This window comes from Hetaerina americana, unplaced genomic scaffold, assembly GCF_022747635.1.
Source record: "Hetaerina americana unplaced genomic scaffold, ioHetAmer1.1.p SCAF_7, whole genome shotgun sequence".
NCBI lineage: Eukaryota > Metazoa > Arthropoda > Insecta > Odonata > Calopterygidae > Hetaerina > Hetaerina americana.
In genome coordinates, this window is record NW_027287316.1 from 14,291,736 (window position 1) to 14,306,331 (window position 14,596).

A 14,596-nucleotide genomic window follows, 5' to 3' on the forward strand; every position below is an offset into this window, starting at 1 on the left:
GCGGAGCGTCGGAGCGCGTCGACAGTAGTAGGATTATGGGGTATCCTGCACAGCTACGCGCGCAGAAAAGCAAGTGCGCGCGGCGGCCATCTTGGAAATCGGGCGCCGGTGCTGCCGCCTATATTGAGTTTGAAAACAAAAGCGCAACGAAAAGCGGGGCGCTGGAATTCCAATGTGGTTTTTTCGGGGGGCGGCACGCGCGAGTTGGGAGGAGGAGGAAGTACTTTGCGGCGGCGTTGGGGCTCGAGCCCCGGCCCCCCTCCCCCTAACCGCGTGACCGCAGTTGCCTGAAATTCTTCTGAGATGCATGCTTTTAAGAATGCTAAAATTTTATCATTGCTATTATATTAGTATTATTATTAGGGAAATAATTTTACAATGGAAGGTGAAGGAAAATGAATTAGGAAAAAGAACAGGAATATGATCAATTATAACGAACGCTATAACTTTACCATTGGAATTTGAGATGCATGCTTTTAAGAATGCTAAAATTTTATCATTGCTATTATATTAGTATTATTATTAGGGAAATAATTTTACAATGGAAGGTGAAGGAAAATGAATTAGGAAAAAGAACAGGAATATGATCAATTATAACGAACGCTATAACTTTACCATTGGAATTTAAAGCAGAATAATTTAAAAAAATTAATATTGAATTAAATTTATCATGACATACATTATTATGTATCCAAGCTTTCAGTTTTGAACAATGGGCGGCGTGGGCTTGTTCGGAATGATAATTTCGCCCTGTTTATTTATATTAATATTATTATACTAATAAACGCCGTGCGCGGAATTTAAAGCAGAATAATAAAAAAAAATTAATATTGAATTAAATTTATCATGACGTACATTATTATGTATCCAAGCTTTCAATTTTGAACAATGGGCGGCGTGGGCTTGTTCGGAATGATAATTTCGCCCTGTTTATTTATATTAATATTATTATACTAAAAAAAGTCGTGCGCGGCGGCGTTGGGGCTCGAGCCCCGGCCCCCCTCCCCCTAACCGCGTGACCGCAGTTGCCTGAAATTCTTCTGAGATGCATGCTTTTAAGAATGCTAAAATTTTATCATTGCTATTATATTAGTATTATTATTAGGGAAATAATTTTACAATGGAAGGTGAAGGAAAATGAATTAGGAAAAAGAACAGGAATATGATCAATTATAACGAACGCTATAACTTTACCATTGGAATTTGAGATGCATGCTTTTAAGAATGCTAAAATTTTATCATTGCTATTATATTAGTATTATTATTAGGGAAATAATTTTACAATGGAAGGTGAAGGAAAATGAATTAGGAAAAAGAACAGGAATATGATCAATTATAACGAACGCTATAACTTTACCATTGGAATTTAAAGCAGAATAATTTAAAAAAATTAATATTGAATTAAATTTATCATGACATACATTATTATGTATCCAAGCTTTCAGTTTTGAACAATGGGCGGCGTGGGCTTGTTCGGAATGATAATTTCGCCCTGTTTATTTATATTAATATTATTATACTAATAAACGCCGTGCGCGGAATTTAAAGCAGAATAATAAAAAAAAATTAATATTGAATTAAATTTATCATGACGTACATTATTATGTATCCAAGCTTTCAATTTTGAACAATGGGCGGCGTGGGCTTGTTCGGAATGATAATTTCGCCCTGTTTATTTATATTAATATTATTATACTAAAAAAAGTCGTGCGCGGCGGCGTTGGGGCTCGAGCCCCGGCCCCCCTCCCCCTAACCGCGTGACCGCAGTTGCCTGAAATTCTTCTGAGATGCATGCTTTTAAGAATGCTAAAATATTATCATTGCTATTATATTGGTATTTTTGAAAGGGAAATAATTTTACAATGGAAGGTGAAGGAAAATGAATGAGGAAAAGAACAATTTTTTACAACCAATTTATTCTATATAAATAATAAAGAAATACACATTACAATAGGAATATGATCAATTAGAACAACAGCTATAACATTACAATTGGAATTCAAAGCAGCATAATTAAATAAATTTTAATATTGAATTAAATTTATCATGATGCACATTATTATGTATCAAAGCTTTTAATTTTGAACAATTTTTTTCACCGCACATACTAATTTCTCCGTTTCGTGAAAATCGCATTTTGTTGAAGTGGGAGGGAGCGAGCTCAATTTCGGGGACATTGAAATATTTTCCTATTCTATTACCGGTTAAAACGTAAACGGTCAACATCACAGTTATTCGGCTATTCTCACTTGCTTTTTACGTACACTTTCTTAAAATAATAAACTAACCTCGAATGCAGGACCCAAAGGGAATGCTATTTGCTCACGAACGGGAGAGGGTTGATACAAATAATAGTAATAAAACCTTTTATAATGATTTATTTATTCAAATTTACATTTTTATGTAAATATCGCATTAAAATGAGAAGGGGCAGCATCTGGTGAAACCTGCCAATGAGAAAAGTAATAACGTAAATATCCATTTTTGTAAGGAAAATTGGCTATTAAGTTGAATTTAAGGTAACTATCACATACTTATTTTAATTCACCATCTCCAGCCTCATACCGTCCCATATTACGTTAAATTTATTGTTTTCGTTTAAACTATTATATTCTGTCAAATCTTCCACAGATGTGAAGAGGGTGACATATCTCTTAGGCAGGAAAAGCTTTCTCTTTATCCCAGCAATACGGATGGAGCCTATAAGCACAGGCCCATATTTTGCTGTGATTTTTTCTGTATCGGTTATTTTATATTTATGATTTAATATAAGGTCTTCTTTCTTGAGAAACACCGGCAATTCCATATTTAAATTATTTAGTTGTTCTGCGAAACGGTTCATCTGAAAATATAAAATTATATTGAGGAAAAGAACAAGCCATTAACATGAGCGAAAGGTGGGGAGAAAATGGTCATTGGTATGGACTGTTCGTGATTACGAGATAGCGCATGATCTTTTAAACATGGTGACGAATATATTACGACACGATGAGGCTGACGTAATTGCTTGGGCGACGTTTTAAAATATGATTCGATAAACAAACGATCTAAAGCTTATTAAAAAATGATACGATAAATAAAAAAAGCGCATATATAATGGAAAAACACAACCGCTATATGGTAAATAATGTGGTCTCAAAATGACCACCCTTAAAACTCCAGTACATTATGAAATAATACATAGACTTATACGTTATTATATTTCTTTACGAAAAAATAAAACAGCAATGCTAAAATTTTAGCCTTCTTAAATGCGTAAACCCAAGCGGGTTCTCACTCTCCTTATCTAATCTCCCTCTAGCGGTTTCCGCCTCGGCGGCGTGCTCGCTCCGTTCATCCATCTTCCATCGACTCCCGTCTTGTGCTGCCACCAGTAGTGTGAATCCGAACAAAAATATATAGTTTCCGCTTCGCCCATAACGCCTGTGGAGAATGGGAGTTTCCGCGTGAAACGGAGGCGTACAAGAAGTCCGTTGGAAAGCGAATGTAATTTATCGTCATTAACGTTTCAAGAACATTTCTTCCTCGCCATTGCAGAAAGTAGGCGAAGGGGATAACCGAAGTGTCCGTTTGTGAGCCACTAGCGAGGTCAGTGTTGGAACGGAGAAGCTGTAACCCATGAAACATTAATAAATAATACGCAACAATCCAAAACAAAATAACTATCTTGTCAAAAGTCTTGCAAATGAGATATATTGTAGATAAGATAAAAGAGAGGCTGATTGACATTAAGTAATCAACTAATATTTGTACGTATTAATTACCTGCATTTGCTAGACAATGACAACATGCAAGTAGATTATGAATTTAACCACTAATATTTCACTGACAATAGACACAATTGGGAAAGGATTATGATTCTGTACTAATTGGTTTAGAGCTGAGAATGATGTTTCTGTGCTGAATTTGGACACAAACAAATCTGCTTTGTTGCTATGCATTTTGACAATTTCGTGCACCACATTACAGGTGTCACATGCAGATTCCTTTTGTCAATAAAAATATATGGTCATAATCGCCATAATTTCCAGTATTTTTAAAGAGAATATATTGTTGGAATAAACATACACATATGCACTCTTGTTCACTATTTACATATAACCTTTAACTTCATTACTTTCTTTGAAGCAAAATTGATCCAAATGCCATGCATTCTCCTCCGAGAGAATTGTCTGACTGGTGATTTCAACTTGCTACTGAAATTATGACCCTAAGGTGACAGAATGGTAGACGATAACTCAGGCTGGCCTTACCTCTTGCATTGAAAACATTTGTGGCATAATTTAAGCAGATCTGACCCAACAAAAATGCTAAATTTTCTCGAGGACTATGGATTCTCTCTTAGGCTTAAGGGAGTATAAGTTTTTTATCAGTTCAAATTCAACCCCTCCCTCCCTAGCCACCACTCCACACTGCAACACCAGAATCCAAGTAAAAAACTTATGGATGCATCTCTGTTACTTGACCAACATTCTCCAAGTATTTTTAAAACTATCCATTTGGAATAGTTTTCCCAAGAAGGTAATTGCTTATCTAGACTGATTATCTTTAGTGAATAAACAAAATTTATCATGGTTTTCATACTACATGCATATGTGAAACAAGCTTTTTTTCACAGAAACATTGTGTAAAATCCAGAAATGTCATTGAATACACACGGTGCTTTTCTGTTCAGCAAACAATTAGGTGAATATAAGAATATTTGAACCAATGAAAATAAATGAAGATTAATATTAAAATAAAATTCACAATATCTCAGGTCATATAGCTCACCTAATATTAATTTCTACAAAATGTAGAAGATGGCAATTTGTTGCAAGAGCAATAAAGAATAGAAAAGCTCAGAGGCTAGTCTGAAATCATAATGGGATTAGCCGCAGTTAACCATTCTTTGGATAAATAACTATTAATAACTTATCTGCATCAAGTTAGTAAATCCAATGCATTAAAATTGTCATTTAACCATATCCATCATGTAAGCCTGAGGGACATAACTAATTTTGTAAATGACAAACTGGGTTTTGAATGTTTTACAAATAAATTGGTGTTGTCTCTCAACAAATCACAATTATTTTCGATATTATTCAGACATTTCAGCAGCAAGTCAACAATTTTTTTAGGAACTCTTTGATTAAAATTAACAATTTTAATCTTCTAACATTGTCATTTCTTTGATTTATCTATTCTTCAAACCCTTTTATTATGATAAATGTGCTGTTGATTGAAAATAATTCCATACTTAAAAGTATGAATAAGTTTTAAAGCATCATATATTATTGGAATGCCTCATGAACCCTCCAATATTCCACCCTGCATTTCGTGGAATTATTACCATGTCAAATAGGATTGTCTCTCCCCTGAATTTGCTTAGTTTAAAGTTATTTGCAAAAGGAAATTGTAGTCATGCATTATGCAACCATTTTGATACTGGATGATACTCCTCTGTAATTTATTAGCCAACACTATGACAAATGTTATAATGTGCATTTTCGATTCATAATAACAACCAAAGAAAAACCCATTGGGCAAGAATAACACCTAAAAAGTGAACACAAAAGACATTTCATAGCCAAATAATACATTATTAACACTTGCATTATATTACAGCCACAAAGCTTGCGCATCTGATTGAAAGTGATTCACAAAACGTATGAAGGTACACAGCCATATTTTACAGGCAAATAAATTAAAAGTGGAATCACATATGGTCCAAATCATTGGCATTGGACGATTCTACTCTTTAAAATTTCAGAATTTTTATCTGTTGCAAGAATTTTATTGAACACCCAGGCTTGCCAGGACTTGATTTTAAATAGCCTGAATTTCCTACCAGACTGGTAGCAAGTTAGAAATAAGCAATAAACTTGGATTCTGAAGAGCTTATCAAAATGTACTCCTGCCATTTTTTAGCTTAATTACAAAGATGCATTCAGAGAAACTGCGGGAGATGAGGCAACAGTAACTTTTTATGAAATCATCCGATAAGTGTACATTACAATGCAATAATTTCAGTGTGTAAAAATAATTCACCTTCACCAGGATCCCAGTCAAAGCGAATGATTTTTAGACTCTGAAATTGTTGCATTGTACCAAGATATAATTCAATTAGAAGTTCAATTGCTTGATTCCATGATTCACTGCGGTAAATTATTTAGACTTTTCGTTGTTTCATTTTGAATCAATGTACCGCTTAGTGAAGAATTGGTAGAATGGGGATATTCCTCACATGGTAATATTTCTATGGTGTACAATTTTAATTTGGCAAAGTTTCATATAAAAAAACTGATCAGTCAATTAGCTGAGCAAAAAAGTTAGAACTTGTTAATCTGCCTAGGGGACATTAGCTCTTTGAGAAATGTCCTTGTTCCAAATACACAGGCGCATGGAAGAGTATACAACTGAAAAAATCAACCTGATTTCTTTATGATACTAACTTTGAGACAACTGCAACACAATGATTGCAGAACATTATAAAATCCAATTGAATTACTATCCACAACATCATAACAATAAGAACAAATATTCCTTAAATGATGGTAAATCATTGAAGTCATGTAACCAATTAAAGTCTTGTCAATATTATTTATTTAAAATGTTTACTTGCATCATTTCTATTGCATACACAATAAGTTTCACAAGTGATCCATCTATGGTCACCATAAAATATATTAATTGATACTTTGCATAAATACATATAATATCTGGCGGAAGTGAATATCACAGGTAAAACCCAGCACACTGCTTTGAAAAACTTCACCAATTAATCAAAATAGCCCATCTCACAGCCCATAAGATATTGAATCAAACACTAGGTGCGGAATAAAAAATATCATTTTCAAAACTATTGCATTTTACTTTCAATCACTAGCTATGTACAATAAAATCATTTTTCATTTATATAACGAGGAAAAACTTTAAAGAAGCAAGAACTGTATTTGTCAAAATGCAGCTTCTCCCTACTCCCTAAGTCAAATATTGTGACACTGCTAATATTTTCAGTTCAACTAAGCCGCCAACACTTTAGCAAAGTATGGAGAATGTTTATACCAATATGGTATCCTCAACCATGGCAAAACAATTTAAAGTTACAATGAAATAAACAAATATATCAAAAAACAAAAAAATGTATCCTTTTCAAGCACCCAGGTTTGAAACGAGGTATATCAGTTTAAAGATCGTAGAGACGTGATGCCATGACTTTGCTTCTGTGCACCGGATCCAGGATTGCATTCAGCACTGGTGCCACAGACGCAATTCGACCACTAAACCGAGCTCTATCTCTGGCATGTACTTCCCATGGCCCTCGACGAGACTCCCGGTAAGCATAGCCCCAGGCTATCATTGGTCTTATGACAGCCAAATCAGATCCCTCAGCAAAGTGGACCTAGAGAATAAAACACACAACACAATTACATGTTGGCCTATAATTCAACAATGCTAAATTAATGAATCAATTTTCCAAATACTTTAAATGTCTTAGGTACCAGGCAAAGGCTAATTGGTGAAACTGAAATATTATAATCAATTAGAAACCACAAGAGCATCAATTTTGCAAAAATGCCACTTCCCTACAGAATAGGTGTGGTCAGATGAACATGACATGAGGAAGGGATTGCATAAGGTGTGGTATGCCTTGGATAACAACCAAATTTGGCATAATAGCCACAAAAGAAACCATAACAATTTAACTTTCATTCTTCAGCATATGGAAGTCACATTCAAAATTTCAAAACTACTTCTGCAGTCCTGGGAAAATTTTGTCATCATATTACTGCAGTAGGGAAGAAACTAGGGTGGCATTGTGACATGGGGAATTTATTATTATTAGACAATATTATATACAGTCAGTGAGTTCTGAAGTTTATACAATGCATTATCTTTCTAAGAAAAGATATACTATCAAATGTGTGAAAAACAAACATATGTACATCAAAATATTTAAAACTCTGAGACCTTATGTGATATGGGCTAATTAGATATTGATTTCACATCCAAAACAAATATAACTTCACTTGGCTGAAATTGGTTATAGCAAGATTATTATCAGTATAAGTGTGTCCACTAATACCCAGGTATGTTTGTATTAGCAGTTATCCAAACTTTCATTTAACACACTTGATGAATTCATTCTTCTTCCGGGAATTTCCGTGACGTAGGTGAGTTGATGGACAACTGTTTCGCCCTCAGTCCTGGAGGCATCTTCAGGTCGAAGTGATTTACGTTGCAATTTGGCTGCCATACGCTGGCTGGTCGGGAGCTCTTATGGCAGCCAAATTGCAACGTAAATCACTTCGACCTGAAGATGCCTCCAGGACTGAGGGCGAAACAGTTGTCCATCAACTCACCTACGTCACGGAAATTCCCGGAAGAAGAATGAATTCATCAAGTGTGTTAAATGAAAGTTTGGATAACTGCTAATACAAACATACCTGGGTATTAGTGGACACACTTATACTGATAATAATCTTGCTATAACCAATTTCAGCCAAGTGAAGTTATATTTGTTTTGGATGTGAAATCAATATCTAATTAGCCCATATCACATAAGGTCTCAGAGTTTTAAATATTTTGATGTACATATGTTTGTTTTTCACACATTTGATAGTATATCTTTTCTTAGAAAGATAATGCATTGTATAAACTTCAGAACTCACTGACTGTATATAATATTGTCTAATAATAATAAATTCCCCATGTCACAATGCCACCCTAGTTTCTTCCCTACTGCAGTAATATGATGACAAAATTTTCCCAGGACTGCAGAAGTAGTTTTGAAATTTTGAATGTGACTTCCATATGCTGAAGAATGAAAGTTAAATTGTTATGGTTTCTTTTGTGGCTATTATGCCAAATTTGGTTGTTATCCAAGGCATACCACACCTTATGCAATCCCTTCCTCATGTCATGTTCATCTGACCACACCTATTCTGTAGGGAAGTGGCATTTTTGCAAAATTGATGCTCTTGTGGTTTCTAATTGATTATAATATTTCAGTTTCACCAATTAGCCTTTGCCTGGTACCTAAGACATTTAAAGTATTTGGAAAATTGATTCATTAATTTAGCATTGTTGAATTATAGGCCAACATGTAATTGTGTTGTGTGTTTTATTCTCTAGGTCCACTTTGCTGAGGGATCTGATTTGGCTGTCATAAGACCAATGATAGCCTGGGGCTATGCTTACCGGGAGTCTCGTCGAGGGCCATGGGAAGTACATGCCAGAGATAGAGCTCGGTTTAGTGGTCGAATTGCGTCTGTGGCACCAGTGCTGAATGCAATCCTGGATCCGGTGCACAGAAGCAAAGTCATGGCATCACGTCTCTACGATCTTTAAACTGATATACCTCGTTTCAAACCTGGGTGCTTGAAAAGGATACATTTTTTTGTTTTTTGATATATTTGTTTATTTCATTGTAACTTTAAATTGTTTTGCCATGGTTGAGGATACCATATTGGTATAAACATTCTCCATACTTTGCTAAAGTGTTGGCGGCTTAGTTGAACTGAAAATATTAGCAGTGTCACAATATTTGACTTAGGGAGTAGGGAGAAGCTGCATTTTGACAAATACAGTTCTTGCTTCTTTAAAGTTTTTCCTCGTTATATAAATGAAAAATGATTTTATTGTACATAGCTAGTGATTGAAAGTAAAATGCAATAGTTTTGAAAATGATATTTTTTATTCCGCACCTAGTGTTTGATTCAATATCTTATGGGCTGTGAGATGGGCTATTTTGATTAATTGGTGAAGTTTTTCAAAGCAGTGTGCTGGGTTTTACCTGTGATATTCACTTCCGCCAGATATTATATGTATTTATGCAAAGTATCAATTAATATATTTTATGGTGACCATAGATGGATCACTTGTGAAACTTATTGTGTATGCAATAGAAATGATGCAAGTAAACATTTTAAATAAATAATATTGACAAGACTTTAATTGGTTACATGACTTCAATGATTTACCATCATTTAAGGAATATTTGTTCTTATTGTTATGATGTTGTGGATAGTAATTCAATTGGATTTTATAATGTTCTGCAATCATTGTGTTGCAGTTGTCTCAAAGTTAGTATCATAAAGAAATCAGGTTGATTTTTTCAGTTGTATACTCTTCCATGCGCCTGTGTATTTGGAACAAGGACATTTCTCAAAGAGCTAATGTCCCCTAGGCAGATTAACAAGTTCTAACTTTTTTGCTCAGCTAATTGACTGATCAGTTTTTTTATATGAAACTTTGCCAAATTAAAATTGTACACCATAGAAATATTACCATGTGAGGAATATCCCCATTCTACCAATTCTTCACTAAGCGGTACATTGATTCAAAATGAAACAACGAAAAATCTAAATAATTTACCGCAGTGAATCATGGAATCAAGCAATTGAACTTCTAATTGAATTATATCTTGGTACAATGCAACAATTTCAGAGTCTAAAAATCATTCGCTTTGACTGGGATCCTGGTGAAGGTGAATTATTTTTACACACTGAAATTATTGCATTGTAATGTACACTTATCGGATGATTTCATAAAAAGTTACTGTTGCCTCATCTCCCGCAGTTTCTCTGAATGCATCTTTGTAATTAAGCTAAAAAATGGCAGGAGTACATTTTGATAAGCTCTTCAGAATCCAAGTTAATTGCTTATTTCTAACTTGCTACCAGTCTGGTAGGAAATTCAGGCTATTTAAAATCAAGTCCTGGCAAGCCTGGGTGTTCAATAAAATTCTTGCAACAGATAAAAATTCTGAAATTTTAAAGAGTAGAATCTCCCAATGCCAATGATTTGGACCATATGTGATTCCACTTTTAATTTATTTGCCTGTAAAATATGGCTGTGTACCTTCATACGTTTTGTGAATCACTTTCAATCAGATGGGTAAGCTTTGTGGCTGTAATATAATGCAAGTGTTAATAATGTATTATTTGGCTATGAAATGTCTTTTGTGTTCACTTTTTAGGTGTTATTCTTGCCCAATGGGTTTTTCTTTGGTTGTTATTATGAATCGAAAATGCACATTATAACATTTGTCATAGTGTTGGCTAATAAATTACAGAGGAGTATCATCCAGTATCAAAATGGTTGCATAATGCATGACTACAATTTCCTTTTGCAAATAACTTTAAACTAAGCAAATTCAGGGGAGAGGCAATCCTATTTGACATGGTAATAATTCCACGAAATGCAGGGTGGAATATTGGAGGGTTCATGAGGCATTCCAATAATATATGATGCTTTAAAACTTATTCATACTTTTAAGTATGGAATTATTTTCAATCAACAGCACATTTATCATAATAAAAGGGTTTGAAGAATAGATAAATCAAAGAAATGACAATGTTAGAAGATTAAAATTGTTAATTTTAATCAAAGAGTTCCTAAAAAATTGTTGACTTGCTGCTGAAATGTCTGAATAATATCGAAAATAATTGTGATTTGTTGAGAGACAACACCAATTTATTTGTAAAACATTCAAAACCCAGTTTGTCATTTACAAAATTAGTTATGTCCCTCAGGCTTACATGATGGATATGGTTAAATGACAATTTTAATGCATTGGATTTACTAACTTGATGCAGATAAGTTATTAATAGTTATTTATCCAAAGAATGGTTAACTGCGGCTAATCCCATTATGATTTCAGACTAGCCTCTGAGCTTTTCTATTCTTTATTGCTCTTGCAACAAATTGCTATCTTCTACATTTTGTAGAACTTAATATTAGGTGAGCTATATGACCTGAGATATTGTGAATTTTATTTTAATATTAATCTTCATTTATTTTCATTGGTTCAAATATTCTTATATTCACCTAATTGTTTGCTGAACAGAAAAGCAGCGTGTGTATTCAATGACATTTCTGGATTTTAAACAATGTTTCTGTGAAAAAAGCTTGTTTCACATATGCATGTAGTATGAAAACCATGATAAATTTTGTTTATTCACTAAAGATAATCAGTCTAGATAAGCAATTACCTTCTTGGGAAAACTATTCCAAATGGATAGTTTTTAAAATACTTGGAGAATGTTGGTCAAGTAACAGAGATGCATCCATAAGTTTTTTACTTGGATTCTGGTGTTGCAGTGTGGAGTGGTGGCTAGGGAGGGAGGGGTTGAATTTGAACTGATAAAAAACTTATACTCCCTTAAGCCTAAGAGAGAATCCATAGTCCTCGAGAAAATTTAGCATTTTTGTTGGGTCAGATCTGCTTAAATTATGTCACAAATGTTTTCAATGCAAGAGGTAAGGCCAGCCTGAGTTATCGTCTACCATTCTGTCACCTTAGGGTCATAATTTCAGTAGCAAGTTGAAATCACCAGTCAGACAATTCTCTCGGAGGAGAATGCATGGCATTTGGATCAATTTTGCTTCAAAGAAAGTAATGAAGTTAAAGGTTATATGTAAATAGTGAACAAGAGTGCATATGTGTATGTTTATTCCAACAATATATTCTCTTTAAAAATACTGGAAATTATGGCGATTATGACCATATATTTTTATTGACAAAAGGAATCTGCATGTGACACCTGTAATGTGGTGCACGAAATTGTCAAAATGCATAGCAACAAAGCAGATTTGTTTGTGTCCAAATTCAGCACAGAAACATCATTCTCAGCCAATTAGTACAGAATCATAATCCTTTCCCAATTGTGTCTATTGTCAGTGAAATATTAGTGGTTAAATTCATAATCTACTTGCATGTTGTCATTGTCTAGCAAATGCAGGTAATTAATACGTACAAATATTAGTTGATTACTTAATGTCAATCAGCCTCTCTTTTATCTTATCTACAATATATCTCATTTGCAAGACTTTTGACAAGATAGTTATTTTGTTTTGGATTGTTGCGTATTATTTATTAATGTTACATGGGTTACAGCTTCTCCGTTCCAACGCTGACCTCGCTAGTGGCTCACAAACGGGCACTTCGGTTATCCCCTTCGCCTACTTTCTGCAATGGCGAGGACGAAATGTTCTTGAAACGTTAATGACGATAAATTACATTCGCTTTCCAACGGACTTCTTGTACGCCTCCGTTTCACGCGGAAACTCCCATTCTCCACAGGCGTTATGGGCGAAGCGGAAACTATATATTTTTGTTCGGATTCACACTACTGGTGGCAGCACAAGACGGGAGTCGATGGAATATTTTTTTCCATGAACGGAGCGAGCACGCCGCCGAGGCGGAAACCGCTAGAGGGAGATTAGATAAGGAGAGTGAGAACCCGCTTGGGTTTACGCATTTAAGAAGGCTAAAATTTTAGCATTGCTGTTTTATTTTTTCGTAAAGAAATATAATAACGTATAAGTCTATGTATTATTTCATAATGTACTGGAGTTTTAAGGGTGGTCATTTCGAGACCACATTATTTACCATATAGCGGTTGTGTTTTTCGATTATATATGCGCTTTTTTTATTTATCGTATCATTTTTTAATAAGCTTTAGATCGTTTGTTTATCGAATCTTATTTTAAAACGTCACCCAAGCAATTACGTCAGCCTCATCGTGTCGTAATATATTTGTCACCATGCTTAAAAGATCATGCGCTATCTCGTAATCACGAACAGTCCATACTAATGACCATTCTCTCCCCACCTTTCGCTCATGTTAATGGCTTGTTCTTTTCCCCACTTTAATTTTATATTTTCAGATGAACCGTTTCGCAGTACAACTTATATAATTTAAATATGGAATTGCCGGCGTTTCTCAAGAAAGAAGACCTTATATTAAATCATAAATATAAAATAACCGATATAGAAAAAATCACAGCAAAATATGGACCTGCGCTTATAGGAACCATTCGTATTGCTGGGATAAAGAGAAAGCTTTTCCTGCCTAAGAGATATTTTGGTCCTCTTCACATCTGTGGAAGATTTGGCAGAATATAATAGTTTGAACGAAAACAATAAGTTTAACGTAATATGGGACGGTATGAGGCTGGAGATGGTGAATTAAAATAAGTATGTGATAGTTACCTTAAATTCAACTTAATAGCCAATTTTCCTTACAAAAATGGATATTTACGTTATTACTTTTCTCATTGGCAGGTTTCACCAGATGCTGCCCGTTCTCATTTTAATGCGATATTTACATATAAATATAAATTTGAATAAATAAATCATTATAAAAGGTTTTATTACTATTATTTGTATCAACCCTCTCCCGTTCGTGAGCAAATAGCATTCCCTTTGGGCCCTGCATTCGAGGTTAGTTTATTATTTTAAGAAAGTGTACGTAAAAAGCAAGTGAGAATAGCCGAATAACTGTGATGTTGACCGTTTACGTTTTAACCGGGAATAGAATAGGAAAATATTTCAATGTCCCGAAATTGAGCTCGCTCCCTCCCACTTCAACAAAATGCGATTTTCACGAAACGGAGAAATTAGTATGTGCGGTGAAAAAAATTGTTCAAAATTAAAAGCTTTGATACATAATAATGTGCATCATAATAAATTTAATTCAATATTAACATTTATTTAATTATGCTGCTTTGAATTCCAATTGTAATGTTATAGCTGTTGTTCTAATTGATCATATTCCTATTGTAATGTGTATTTTCCTCATTCATTTTCCTTCACCTTCCATTGTAA